This window comes from Podarcis liolepis (genome assembly GCF_965112155.1).
Source record: "Podarcis liolepis genome assembly, chromosome: Z".
NCBI lineage: Eukaryota > Metazoa > Chordata > Lepidosauria > Squamata > Lacertidae > Podarcis > Podarcis liolepis.
This window is the reverse complement of record NC_139570.1, coordinates 50,145,684-50,160,377: the sequence shown is the minus strand read 5'-3', so window position 1 is coordinate 50,160,377 and position 14,694 is coordinate 50,145,684. Positions and strand designations below refer to the sequence as shown.

Genomic DNA, 14,694 nt, shown 5'->3' with positions numbered 1-14,694 from the left:
CATCGAGTCCAACCCCCTGCCAAGCAGGAAACACCATCAGAGCACTCCTGACATATGGTTGTCAAGCCTCTGCTTAAAGACCTCCAAAGAAGGAGACTCCACCACACTCCTTGGCAGCAAATTCCACTGTCGAACAGCTCTTACTGTCAGGAAGTGCTTCCTAATGTTTAGGTGGAATTTTCTTTCTTGTAGTTTGGAGCCATTGCTCCGTGTCCGCTTCTCTGGAGCAGCAGAAAACAACCTTTCTCCCTCCTCTATGTGACATCCTTTTATATATTTGAACATGACTATCATATCACCCCTTAACCTCCTCTTCTCCAGGCTAAACATGCCCAGCTCCCTTAGCCATTCCTCATAAGGCATCGTTTCCAGGCCTTTGACCATTTTGGTTGCCCTCCTCTGGACACGTTCCAGTTTGTCAGTGTCCTTCTTGAACTGTGGTGCCCAGAACTGGACACAGTACTCCAGGTGAGGTCTGACCAGAGCAGAATACAGTGGCACTATTACTTCCCTTGATCTAGATGCTATACTCCTATTGATGCAGCCCAGAATTGCATTGGCTTTTTTAGCTGCCGCGTCACACTGTTGGCTCATGTCAAGTTTGCAGCTCTCCTCCCTGCAGCTCCCCCTGCAGCTCTCCATCTTGTGATCTTTTCTGATGTAGCTGGAACAAGTTGGCTAGCTGGATTTCAAATGGAGTAATACATAATTAATTCCCATAACCAGTGTTTGCCTCTCTCCCCCCTCCCTCCTCTCCTTAAAATTAATATAAGTTTCGGCATGTGCCGCTTGTTGTTCCTACGAATGATGGCAGCAACATGGCAGCAACCAGCAGTGATTGAAACAACAACAACAACAATAATAATGTGCTTATATACACCATTTTGCCACAAGTGACCTCAAAGCTGTTTACGTAAAAATAAATCATACCATTACAAACCACAGAGCACAATTAAGATAACAGTAAAATCTCACCAATATCGAATTACAAGAACACAGCATCATTACTATGAAACAACAAACCCAAGGCTCAAAAACATTCTAACCATAGCCAGCAAAACGAGAAAAAATGAGCCCATTCTCCCTGAACAGTGACAAAGAAACATGTGACCAGCCATATGACACCAGGCAGAGGGTGTTCCAGAACTGAGGCACCACGACCCTACATATTTTGCGGCGTAAATAAGCTGACCTTGTTTACAAAGAATACTAAGGGTGCAGGCTGTGTTCTGTTTTGTATCCCTGGCCCTTGCAGTTCAACTATGTTCCTCTTGCATCAGTTTCCTCAAGAATGACACTTGTGGCTAATTGCTCCTAAACCAGGACGGAAGCTTTTGATAAGTGAAGGCTCATCAAGCAGTTGACCAATAATGCTTTGGTGCCTAAAGTGGAAAATCCAGATGGAAAAACCCAAATTATATCACCCGTACAGGGGCTGGGAGGAAAATAAAACTTGCCCACTGCCACTTTGCCACACATAAATGTTGCTCAAAAATATGGTGCCTCGGACTGTTTTGTGCTCCTGTACTGCTTGTGCTCTTGGCCTTAGCTCCCGTCCTGAAGGTGCGTTGTGGAGTTGAGCCTGGTGAGCAGCAGTTTTCCCTCCGCCCATTATGTTTATCTTGGGCCAAAAGCACACCTCAGCAGCTCAGGCTGCCCTTGCTTGGAACTCTGGGAGGTTAGGGAATGGCTGGTTTGCACTTCAGTGAGGTTTGTCTGAGTAAATATAGTTTCCTTGGGTTATTGTTAAAAACAGTAATGGCTCTGGAAAGGAAGCAGGAGGCTCTCCAGGACTTCCGAGGGGATTCTCTTCCAACTACCTGGAGATAGCAGTGGGGATGGAGCCCGGGGCTTCTTGCTTGCAAGGCAGATGCTCCACCGCTGAGCTATGGCCCTCCCTCTCCTCTCAAGACTCTCAGCACAGGCATAAGACCCTGCTCTCTCCCGCTGCGCTGGAAAGGAGTTACTTTTCAAAGGAGGAACTGTGGCCTCATGTAATCCCTGGGTGATTGTAAAATTTATTTTGAATAAAGTGGATGTAAGAGATCCTTGAAGGGAAATTGGTTTCATCTAAATCTTTCACTGGTCTGTCAGTTTTGTGGTTTGTTTTGAAGATGGAGTTGCTGAAAGCACCCGGCTGCTGATCTCAGTCGGCTGGTGTAGCTGCTTTGTCCTGGCAGCATCACTAGGGCTGGGAGGTCTCAGTGCCCCAAGGCTCCCACCTGGTAGGTTTGGTCTCCAGGTTTCTCAGAAGGTGTTTGCTGGCTGAGAAGGTGTGTCTGTTATAGGACAGGAGAACGGCACATTTCTGCATGGAGAGCATGCAAGTGTTTCCAAGGTTTAATGTCCTCCCAATGGTCAGGGCTCCCCGGGGCCTCTGAGAGAAGGGAATCCCATATAACTCTTGAGGGTCCCCGAGTGCTTTCAGGCACAGCCATTTTTCACATTTGCTGCCCAGAAAGAATTGGTGGAAAGCTTCTCTCAGCTGATCCTGGAGATCAAAGCAGATCATTTGTAACTGTGGCTTAGCATTTATAGTTTCTTTGGCAAACCACAGTTTCCCATTTCCTCAAGGGCTGCTTCTAATGAGTCTTGAAACTTACTCTGTGACATGCTTAAATGTTGAGTGCGGATTACGGACTGGTTCCTTTAGGTTAATGAAGGATGTTTGCTCAGCTCTGCTATCAGCAGAGGGCGCTGCAGAGCACAAAGAGCATCACATCTTCTTCCCAGTCAGCTTGTCTTCTGTGTTTTTGAAGTTCCAAACTATATTAAATATATCTTCCTAAAAACCTGCAATTTACCCACTGCAAGATTAAAAAACACAACACCTTTTTTGAGAATTTAAAGGAAGAGGCATTGCACCAAGCATGTTCTCTGAATTTAAAAGCATCTTGGCACTATTAAATCGCAATGAAAACTGAATGAGTATTCTTAATAGGAAGGTTCAAACAGAGATTCTGCTGCTTTTTCTCTCTCACTTCCTGATACAGGATATTTTTCATAGGAAGACCCTTGCATTTTATATCTTTTTATCTGTACTAAAAATGTACTTCCTTTTAATACACAACTCCTTTTTCGTCCTTCCTTCCCTGCCTCATTTTTCATTTTGTAAACCTTGTTTTGTAAAAAGTACCAATAATAATACCATTAGTTATTCTAAAATGGTGGTACTAATTTTTTCTTTAAAGTGCACAAAACTTACATTTGTTCCTGCTGCATTCTTGTTTCCTCTGTCCCAGCTTGCTCCCTTTTATTATTTGGTGAGAATTTGAGGATTTTTATTTTATGTTTTAATAGCCACTTTACTGGATCAGGTGAACAGTGACTGTTGCCCAGCGTTCTGTCTCCAGCAGTGACCTGGTGGATGTCTCTGTAGCACGCTAGGAAGACATGCTGTGAAATGCAGCTCATGTTTTGGAGGGAGGCTGCCTCTGAATTATGATGTCCCATGTTTAACAATTATAGGGAAATAAACAGGCACCAAAGACCAGGCGTGGGGGACCTGTGACCCTGCAGCTTCGCTTAGCTCCAGCCAGCAGAGCCGGTGGACAGGGATGGTGAGAGTTGCCCTTCAGTGACTCCTGGAGAGCCTCAGCTTCCCCATCCTGCTCTGTGCATTTTTCTGATCTTCTTTTAAAGCAGTCTTTCTTCCAGTCCTGGCAAATAATTTCTCAAGTTATTTATGCTTTGTGTGAATAAATACTCCTTCTTGTCTGTCTTCTAGTTACTTCTGATTGGTTTCGTAGGATACCCCCACATTCTTGTGTTTGAAGAGAATTTTTTTCCTGTCTGCTATCCCTACGCTTATGAGCTTCTATCAAAGCCCTCTCATTAAAACAGCAACACACATTTCTTCTCCATAATAAAATACCACGAGGACATGAAAATCATGGAAGAATTCAGTTTTGGAATTCAGACCTGGATGAAATGTTCTGTTTGTTGATCAAGACTGCAACGATTTCTCAAGCCGTGTGTGTGTGTGTGTGTGTGTGTGTGTGCGCGCGCGCTATCTTTTAGCTGTTTTCTTTAGGAGTGCCATTAGCATTGAAGTGTGGGATATAAATATTAAAGCAATAAAATGATACCTAAAGCAAGAGTTTGTTGAGTTTGTTTAAAGTTTTTGTTGCGGTGATGACTGGATTGTGTTTAATAGTATGTACATGTGTCTTGCACACACTAATATTGGTTGTTTTCAGAGCCGGCTAAAATGACCCTCTTTAGTCAGACATTTAATGTCATGGGTTTTTGATGCATGAGGCTCTGGTTTTTGTAGTAAGGAGGAGCAGAGTTCATCCTGATTTTTTTATTTTGTGTTAAGGTTTTTGTTGGAATTGCTGTATCCATAGTTTATGTTTGGTGTACCCCACTCTGGTTTATATGTGTGTAGTGCATGACCACCTATCTCTTTGAAGAGAGGCTGCATCTGCGTGTCACGGCAAGCCACTTGCTTCACCCATCCCTTCTCATCCCTGGCTTTAATATTAAGCCTGGAATAGTCATTGAGGTTTGTTTTGCTCCCCAAAGCCCACAGTATGCATCCAAGGGATGTTCTTGGCTTACATTCTGGTGCAACTGGACTTCTCCACGATCCTTACCCTCTGCAGGGAGGTGGGGCCGATTCAGATGGTCCGCCCCCGCCACTTAATGGATCCAAATGATTTCCAGAGAGTGGTAGGGGATGTTTTATCCCGTGTCGATGGCCTTTCAGCTGATTCCCTGGTGGCCCGCTGGAATGAGAAGTTAACCAGGGCTATCGACTGTCTGGCTCCGAAGTGCCCTCTCCGATTGCATGGAGCTCCGGTTTTCCCCAGAGCTGTGGGTGATGACACAATCATTGGGACGGCTGGAGTGCCAGTGGCGGAAAACTCACTCTGAATCTGACCGGACACGGGTTAGAGCTCAACGTTGAGCCTACCAAGTGGTGATAGTGATGGCGAAGTGGACCTTCTTCGCTGCCTCTGTTGCATCTGCAGAAAATAGCAGCAGGAGACTCTTTCAGCTGGTTCGCAATTTAATGCAACCATCTTTGCCATTGGAGCCTGGTAAGGACTCCAAGATCTCTTTATCCACCTAGGTCAGAAAGTGGTGGGGGGGGATGAGTGTTGAGACCCCTGGGCTCTCACTTGTGGGGTGCCTCAGGGTTCTGTCCCCCCCCCATGCTTTTTAACATCTACATTCAGCTGCTGGGAGAGATTATCAGGGGTTTTGGGCTGGGTGTTCATCAGTATGCGGATATACCCAGCTCTACCTCTCTTTCAAATCGGACCCAGTGAAGGCGGTGAAGGTCCTGTGTGAGTGTCTGGAGGCGGTTGGAGGATGGATGGCGGCAAACAGATTGAGGTTGAATCCTGACAAGACAGAAGTACTGTTTTGGGGGGACAGGGCAAGTGGAGGACTCCCTGGTCCTGAATGGGATAACTGTGCCCCTGAATCATCACCACCACCATTTATTACTACTACTACTGATTGTAGTTCATTGCAGTGAAATAAACCACAGTGCCTTGTTCTGATATAAGGCTAAACTAGAAATTGCACTTTGTGTTCTGAAGGGTGAGTAAACAGCAAAGATAGGCATGTTCACGGCAAACCATTAACTATTGTTTATCTCATGATGTGTGAACCTGGCCAGAAAGCACTGTTCTAGAAGAGCAGAGGTTTAAAAACAGCATCAGTGGTAGGGCACCAGATTTTTAAATAAATACCAGACACAAGCAGCCCTCTGTTTGGAGGTGTTTGAGATGGGAACAAATCCCCACCACTACTGTGGCATAGTTGTGCTTTTGACCTGTGAGGTGAACTAGAAGGCTCATAAATGTGGCAAGTATCAGATGCCCTTCTGTATCCTGTGGAAGCGAAAAGGAATAATAAAACATTTTGCTCACTAACTCCTGTATGGAAACCTTGCCTTTCCCTTTCCCATAGAGAAGAATTGGGCCTTTAAAGGCCCGTTGAAATGGCAGCAGGTGATGCCTCTTCAGTTTTGCTCTGGCAACATCTTTCCCTCCTGCAGCAGGAGCTGGCGGGTGGCAAGTGGCTGCTGGGTGAGGCAGGGGCTGTGGCATGTTGTTGTGGGCATGAATATGCGCTGCATGGGTCCACAGAAGAAGTTGCAGGCAGATTTGAAAAACAGCAGGTAAGTGAAGCTTCAGTTGTGGAATCGCCAGCCACATTCCCAGCCCTGAAAAACAGAGTCGCTGAGGGGCCTCCCATTGGCTTTCAGCAGACCTGACAGGCAAAAATAAAATAAAATAAAGGAGGGAGCCCCTTCATGTATGTTGATGTTGAGACTGGCTTGTTAAAAATGCACATGGGAACTGTGTAGCTGCAGTTGGCTTCAGGGAAAAATCTTTTATTACTAGGTGGATAAAGTTTGTTTTGTGTTGACCATGCACTATAAGAAACTCTGTTTTGCTTTGACATGTATAAATAATATTGCCTAAGCTGGAGGCTTTCTTCCCTTCTTGCTTGATTTAGGTTGAATTAATTTGTTCCTCTCTTGTTTTCAAATCCAGCTCAGATAGTTGCAATTCATGAAGGAGGAACAGTCTCTGGATTGAGGACATAAACAATGTTTTCCTTGGTCTGAGACTTTCTTAAATTTCTCTTTCCACAAGCATCCCCCCCTCCCCACCCCACCCAATCTTTGGAAATATTTCCATTGTTTGTTGCAAGAAACTGGTCAGCCATTGAAAGCAGTGAGGAAAATCCTTTGTTAAATAGAAGAAGAGCCTCACAAGTGAACCACAAGCCATGGCTGTTTTGTTTTCATTATTCCTCCTTAAAGGGATGTGTTGTGAAATATGCAGCTCTGAAATGTTTGAGGTGAAACCAGAAAGGCACCTCGGCACTGTATTTGAATGTCGAAGCAGACTTTGAAAAGATAAAATAATGTATAATGTAAATTGAAAGGAAATAAACTTACCGAAATAAGTGTTTGAGGTTATGAATATGCTGTAATTTTGGCCTGGGATTTTTGTTTACTTGATCTGTACAGGGAAATCAAAGATAGTCTCTCTCCCCCTCCCCCTACACTTTTAAATGGTGGTGGTTGTGGTGAGAATGAGAAAAACTGAATTTTAAATTGTTGGAAGGTGTAAGAAAGAGGACATTTCTCAGTTTCATTCAGCAGTTGCAGAAAATGCCCTCTGAGCCATCGTTTGATTTGAAATCCGTTGCTGTACTTGATGCAAAAGGAATATTTGTTAACCAATTCCAAGTTCAAGGGATAATTTATGGGTTTTAATCCATGCTGTTTCTGAGCGACCGCCTCTGAAGTCAACTTCTCGGTGTTCCGTGTGTGCTCTGAATTATTCTGAAGCCCCTTTATTCATCCCAGCATTTTTAACCAAGTCTCTTATTGTTTCCAATAACTAGCTAGAAATAACTGTTGTGCCCCCACATACCTAATTTATCTGAGGGGGGGGGGAGCGGAGAAAATACTTAAGATATAGTTATTTGTGAAAATGTTTCAGTTTTTGCTTAAACCAAACCCAAGCTTCCTTTGACTTTCATTTATAAATAACAAAACTATAAGAAACCTACATATCTCTATCTCTATGTCAACATTAATCTCTCCTAGGATGGCAAGACTTTATTTTTGTGTACATAGAGATTTACCCCTTCCTAATGCAGGTTCCAAAGCTTACTTTAATAAAAGCCAGTACAGTGGTACCTCAGTTTAAGAGCAGCCCTGTTTATGAACTATTCAGTTTACGAACTCCACAAAACCAGAAATAGTCTCTTGGTCTAAGAACAAATTCCAAACGGTGGAAGGGCACTGGCGGTGGGAGGCCTCATTAGAGAAAGCGCACCTCAGTTTAAGAACGGTTTCAGTTTAAGAACGGACTTCAGAACGGATTAAGTTTGTAAACCAAGGTACCACTGTATGTTCATATTTAGTTGGGGGCTAGACCGCTGGTATAAGATTAGATGAGTTTGCTTTTCATATGGTTCTTGCTTTCCCCCCCGTCTCAAGATGTTCTCCAAACCATTAATTGCTTGTGTGTGTGTGAAACCTGGTTTTCCTGTGTATCCCAGCCACTACTATTTTCTGCCCCTACCCGCTGCTAAATGGGCACATATAGTGTTATAAACTGAATCTTGTCAATCAGCTAATATGTTGGTATGCCTGGCTTCATGCAATTTTGCACAGCCTTTTCAGCACTAACTTCCCACACCTCCAGTTGCAAAGGCAGCGCAGTGAAAAATGTCTGGGATGTTTTTGGGGGTGAAGTGAAGAAATACACAACCAGAACTGGGGCTCTTGCTTGTGCTTCCAAATAACTTGTTTAGTTGTTACTAGCTTCTGGAATAGCATTTGTTTCTCTTGCCCTTTTATTTTATTTTAAATATATGACTTACTTTATAACTAACAAATTTAAAATAGACAGTTTGGCCTATAAGCCAATATATGCTAAAACACAATCCGAACGCACACTTTCCGGGATACAAAATGTGTGAACGATTCTCCGCTAATTCATTCTCACACAACATCCCCTAAAGGTAGGCCAAAGACTTTTGTATTGCCTAAGGCCACCCTCTGAGCATGGGCAGGAGGTGGGGTGGAATTGAACTCAAGTTTCCCACATCCACATCAAAGGGCAACCATTTTGCAACGCACTAACAGTGTGACCCGAATGCAGGTTTATTTCCTGTGGGGTGGAATTGCCCTAATATTCAAAGTTAATGGAGCTCCAGAGCTGGATTTGTCTCCCATGTAATAATGTTTCATTGGTTCCAGGTAGAATTGTGTGTGCTTGCTGTTCCAAAGTTGTTTTTAACCTCACAACAAAAGAATGGCTGATCAACATCCTGAAAAACAGACACTAAAAAGGGGTAGTTCATTGAAACTTACCTTAGTGGGCTCAGCTTATTTGCTGTTGGAATAACGTTTATTGGATGTGAATGATTGGAAATTTGTGATTTTGTACATTTGAATTTTGGTCTCTTCGTGTTTGAGCTACACACGCGAGCTTGCGAGCATGAATGTGTGTGTGTGTGTGTGTGTGCGCGCGCACACACACACACACACAGAATTTCCCCCAAAAGCAGTTGCTGAGAATGACCAAGCAGAGCTGGCCATCTGTCTTAGGGTGATATCTCTTATGTCAGGGTTGCGTGGTCACCCTTCTTGCAGCACTATTCAGGCTATTGGAAAGGGGGGTGGGCTTGCCTCTTCCATTGGCAAGGCCACTCTTATTCCAAGGAAAACTCTATTCTAATTGCCTGGCTCTGCTAGGGATAGAAGTCTTGTCGAAAGAGGAGGGCAGGCTAGGAGAGCCTTTGGGTATTAAAAGAGGGCCACAGTAACAGGAAGCAAGAGTGTCACACACTTTCTGGTCCTCAGTCTTTTCTGTATTGTCTAGGAAACTTTTATATTCTGTTTATTTATTTAACAACATTTTTTGTTCCTGCTAGTCAGTAATAAAACCATACATTTTTACTCCCCAGAATATTGAAGTATAACATGAACATCATATCAGAACAGTTAGAATCAGAATTAAACTAGAATAAAAACAGCAACAGTGTCCATCATGTTAAGAAAGAAGCACTAAAACATGGTTTTAAAACTGAAACTTCAAAGGCACAAAAACCAGTACAGTGGTACCTCAGGTTAAGTACTTAATTCGTTCTGGAGGTCCGTTCTTAACCTGAAACTGTTCTTAACCTGAAGCGCCACTTTAGCTAATGGGGCCTCCTGCTGCTGCTGCACCGCCAGAGCACGATTTCTGTTCTCATCCTGAAGCAAAGTTCTTAACCTGAAGCACTATTTCTGGGTTAGCGGAGTCTGTAACCTGAAGCATATGTCACCTGAAGCGTATGTAACCCGAGGTACCACTGTAAAGGGAATCCTTTCCACATCCACTGAATAGGCTGACTCCCCAGTAGCTCACTTGCCTCACCTCACTTAGCAGGAGAATCTGTGGAAAGCCTTCTGAAGGTGATTCTTGGGTCTGGGTAGAGACCTATGGAGCAAACCAGCCGTGCCTTCAAGTAACCCAAGCCTGCTGGGAAGGTGTGGAGACCCTTTGGTGCCCCAGATGCTGCTGAACTTCAGCTCCCATCAGACCCACCAAGCACAACCAGTGCTCAGAATTGTGGGAGTTGTAGTCCAGAAACACTTGGAGGGCAATAGGTTCCTTATCCCTGTTTCAGGGCTTTAAAGGGCAAAACCAGAGCAGAAGATCCGTTCTGAACAAGGCAGAGTTGTGACGCACAGGAAACTCCGCTTTCTCCCACCTCCGCCATGTACAGCAATCCAATCTCGATGCTGCATTTGGCAACAACTGACTTATGCTTCTGCATTTTACATGGGACCTGCTTTAAATTAGTAATTAGAGCATGTTGAACACAACTGGAATGAATGGCATGCGCACAGATGGTTTTGGCCAATAAGGGAGCAAGATTAAATTGAAAAATTAGCAGTACTGGTGTTGAAGCCCGCATCCTTTGACTCAGAAACTCTTTCCTTGAGATGTGTGAGGGCAGGCTGAAGATAGAGGTGAAAAGAGCTCTTGGCACTTGGTCAAAGAGATGGTATTTATAGTTTATAGTTACTCCATGTGTTTCAGGCCTGAGCCTTGATGACTCCTGACCACAGTTATAACCTAGTGGATGTTCAGAATGGAAGTCGTGTTTTCTTTCCTGGGGCAGCTGAAAGCATTATGGAGTGTGGTGTCAGGGTGGGGACTGAAGAAATAATTCCTAGCTCTGGCATTTCTTGAGAATCATTTTTGAAATTTACGATCTGGCCCCTGGACCTGAAATGGAAAATATATAGCCATTTTAAATCAAATGTGTGGGTCTGCAAAGTCTCCAGTAGCTGAATTTCACAATTCTGGATTTAAAAGGACCTGGTCTGCAAAAGTGCCTAACAGTGGGAAGACAATTTAACTGCCTGAGCTTGGTTCCTCTTAGCATTATCTGAAGCTTCTTGTTTTATTTTTCTTGTGTGGTTGGATGCAATCTCTGCCTTTCATCCATTTATGTTGTGGAAAGAACAGGAGTGGTTGATTGTGATTGTGTATATGTTCTCTCTCTCTCTCTCTCTGTTCTGTGGGCAACTGAGAGTTCTTTTTTAATTGAGCAGAAACATGTGGAAGGATCAGGAATATCTTGAAGGATTATGGTGGGGGGATTTCAAATTTGTACTTCTTACAGCTTGTAGCTGGAGCAGGTTTTGCTGGGAATAAATGTTAGTTAGCATGACCTGTGACCTTCAGAACTGTTGACATGGATTTCAGCCAGAAACTAGCCACAGAACTCCTTTGTTCAGCTCATTCATAGCTCCTTGAAAACTCCCAGTCAGTGCAAGTTGCCAGCTCAAAGGCAAGGGAAGCACAGCCCCCTTTTTCCCATGCTTTGGAAACAGCGGACGCCCCCTTCAACGGCAAGGCTCTTTTAATAGGACTCTGCGGCCCAAACACGATCAGAATTGACAGCTTCCTGGCCTAGCCTTGCCAACTGGCTGGGCACCGAGGCACAGGGGAACAAACAGCTTTGGGGGCCCGTAGTTTGTGTGTGTGTACACACACATCAGATAAAACATAACTTTCCTGTACTGCAATATCACTCTGTGCCGCAAGATGGGGGAGGGCAGAGGGGGACCCTGGTGAGAAGGCAGTTTGAGCCCCCTCAAAAGGACGGCTTTGAATTATACCATAGGTGTCTTTGATGGCTGAGGGAGTTACAGGCTCCTTCCCACACCTTCTTCCTCAGGGCCACCCCACCCCTTAACTTGTTCATTTGTTTTCCTCTCCGCCGCCTGAAAAACGGGGAGGTTAAGAAGTTAGAAATCCTGAAATCTCCTAGCTTTTGTGCTGTAAGAAAGATACAAATAATTGCATGCATGCATTATAACAACGCTGCTAACAAAGCCTTGCTGTGCTGTGCTTAGATGAGTAGGGCTGCTGTTGAGAGATGCAGCCTTTGGATAGATCCTGCCAGTATGACTGGCAAGAGCGAGGCAAGTGCTGGAAAAATATCCCAGGCTCCTGGGCAGAGAGTGTTGCTGCCTAAGGCGTTCCCCTTGGCCTTTCAGCCCTAGGCACCCTGTTTTACTTCCCCCTTCTCACTTTGCTTCCTACTTTGGGTTGGCAAAAATAAGTTGCACATTTCCACTGGGCACTGTTCAGGCTCAGTGAGGTAGGCTGAAGGAAAGCATTTTGGCAGGAACCCACACTAGAAATTGTGACAGCATGGACCTCTTCAGAACCAAGGTAAGGCACATTATTACTACTTGTATTATTAGATTTATTGATGATAATAACAACAACAACAACAGTGCTTGCTACTTTACATCAAAACCAATTTAAAATATTCAGTAAAATAAACCCACAACTATACAGATAAAAAGCAGGACTCACAAATCACACACCACTAAACAGGGGCCACAGTGCCACCCTTTGAATTAAAGGCCAAAAGCCCAGGTAAAAAGAAAAAAACTTTGCCCACTACCTAGAGATAGATAGACATTGTGTGCTTCCCAGGGGAGAGCATTCCGCAAGTGGGTTGCTACCACTGAAAAGGCCCCGTCTTGTGAGCCTCCCAGGGAGGGTCCTCTTGAGGCAGGGGCTCAGGTGATGTTTGCAGGGCCTGGGTTGGTTCGTGTGGGAAGAGGTTCTGAGCTGCGTGGGGCTTTATGGGTCAAAAGCCAGCACTTTGAATTGAGCCTGGAAGCTAATTGGAAGCAAGGGCATTTGTGCCAGAAATTAAGTACTTCTACAAATGCAGTGTCCACTGAGTCTCTCTCTTAATGAGGCATTTGCTTCCTAGGAGTTCACATCAGCCGTGTTACCTGGACTGAGACTTTACCAGCAGCATCTCAGATCCTGTCCTGGGCAAACAGCCGCTGGTCTACTCACACATATCACGGAAATGAAGTGCATGTTGGAGCAGGCTGTGCAGAATCCCTTTCCTCAGGTTTATAATAGCTGCATTTTGGTGGCAGTTCTTGCTGAAGTCGTCTTTGCTGCCTTCAGTTCTTCCCTTGAAAGCAGCAGTGGGCTCTCGCCTGTCTCCTCACAGTCCCTTCCTCAGCAGCCAGTGCTGACTTTGAGGATAAGCAGAATTCCTTCCTAATAAAATCCCATTTTCAGCCAGATGTGTTTGGCAAGGGACACAGCAAGCGGGCATCAGCTGGCTTTGCAGTGTCACCAGTTGCTTATTTTATTATTTTTAAAAATAATTGCCCAAGTTATTGTTGTTGTCTTAAATACTGTCAAGTCTTGTTAATCCAGCCTCCTAAACCATCAGCAACAAATTCTGGGTAGTGCTTTATCACTTCTCCTTTCAACCAAAAGGGGTTTAAAGATGCGCTTGGGGCTTCATGTATAAACCCCTTCATCACTCCAGAGCCTGGAAGTCCTGGTTCACTGCCTTGCTTTTAATGTAGAGTGGTGCTTCATGTGGCAATAGAGCAGATCCACACCTCCCTTTCAGCTTTTAAACATTTTTTCTGCTCGTGTTTAGACTATCATCTGTCCCAACACCCCTGTCAGGGTTGTGCTTTCACCTGGGTCAGTAGTGGGATACTGAGAGATAGGGAGCTGTGGCAGCAGACAGACTGAGCTGTGAATCAGGAAGTGTGGCCTTAAAGCCCCAGCCTTTAATAATCCTAACCACAAGCTGGTGAAGTACCGTAGTGTAATTATCAAAGTGTCACTGATTCCTCTCCCCCTTAAATTTATTAGCTTCTTTGAATATTTTGTATATAAAAGTTGGTTGTATAGGAACCAGCTATATGAAAATGGTTGAAATAATTGTTGGATTGGATTTATTGAGGAGACTAAAATGTTTTGAGGCTTTGGTGTGGGGCGAGCTAAGATGAAGGGGTGGGTGGGCACTGGGTGAACGGCTTCTGCTGAAATTGCTGTTTTAGCGCTCTTAGAAAAATGCCGTCCCTAGAGGAGGGGAAGTACTTGCATGTCCCCCAATACTCTGAGGATAAACTTCACAAAACTACATTTTAGGGTGTGTCCCTATGCTGGAATGAGGCTTTTCACAAAGAAGAGTGATGTTTTGAGTGTGCATCCAGTTGAGTGCACTGATCTCTCCCTCCCTCTCTCCTGGGTGTCTCAGTTGATTGCTGCAGATCAAATGAGGGTTGTGCAGCCAAGTGAGAGCTGCTAATATTTATCGGGTTAGCAAATGGGCAAAAGAAAGGCGGTTAAGCTTAGGAAAGAGGAGAGCTCAACAGGTTGCAGACCTCTTTCTGGCACTGGATGCCTATTTTAAAAGGCCAGTCTATGACCATTTGTTTTATTCATTTGGATTTGCAACCTGCCAAGTTTGACCCAGAATAGGATTTCAAGGCAACTCTCATAATGATAATCTAAAACATGGTTGGGGAACACCTGTGGCCCTCCAGGTGTTCCTGGAACTCCCGTCAGCCTCAGCCAGTGTGGCCCAACGGTCAGGAATGATGGGAGTTGTAGTCCAGCAATATCTGGAGAGCCACAGGTTCCTCATGCCCAATCTAGCTAACATAGACTTAGTTAAGATCAAAGCTGTATACTTTATAGCTTGGAATACAGTCCTTGTAAAACACGTGTCCTTCAGGGAGTCTGTGCCTGGCTTCTCTTGAAGGAGCATCCATTGTGAGGGACAATTTGTAGCCCCAGTTTACCCTGGCCTCTGCTTTCCTCCTTTTCTGTTGTTACGGTTGCACCTACTACGAGCATAGCACCTTTA

The 14,694-nt window shown here is 44.5% G+C and overlaps 1 protein-coding gene across 5 annotated transcripts in view; it reads left to right on the top strand.

The window, feature by feature from the left end:
* DENND1A (DENN domain containing 1A) overlaps positions 1-14,694 on the top strand; it is a 268,183-nt gene that overhangs the window by 101,281 nt on the left and 152,208 nt on the right. The gene's annotated exons all lie outside the window — the stretch shown is intronic.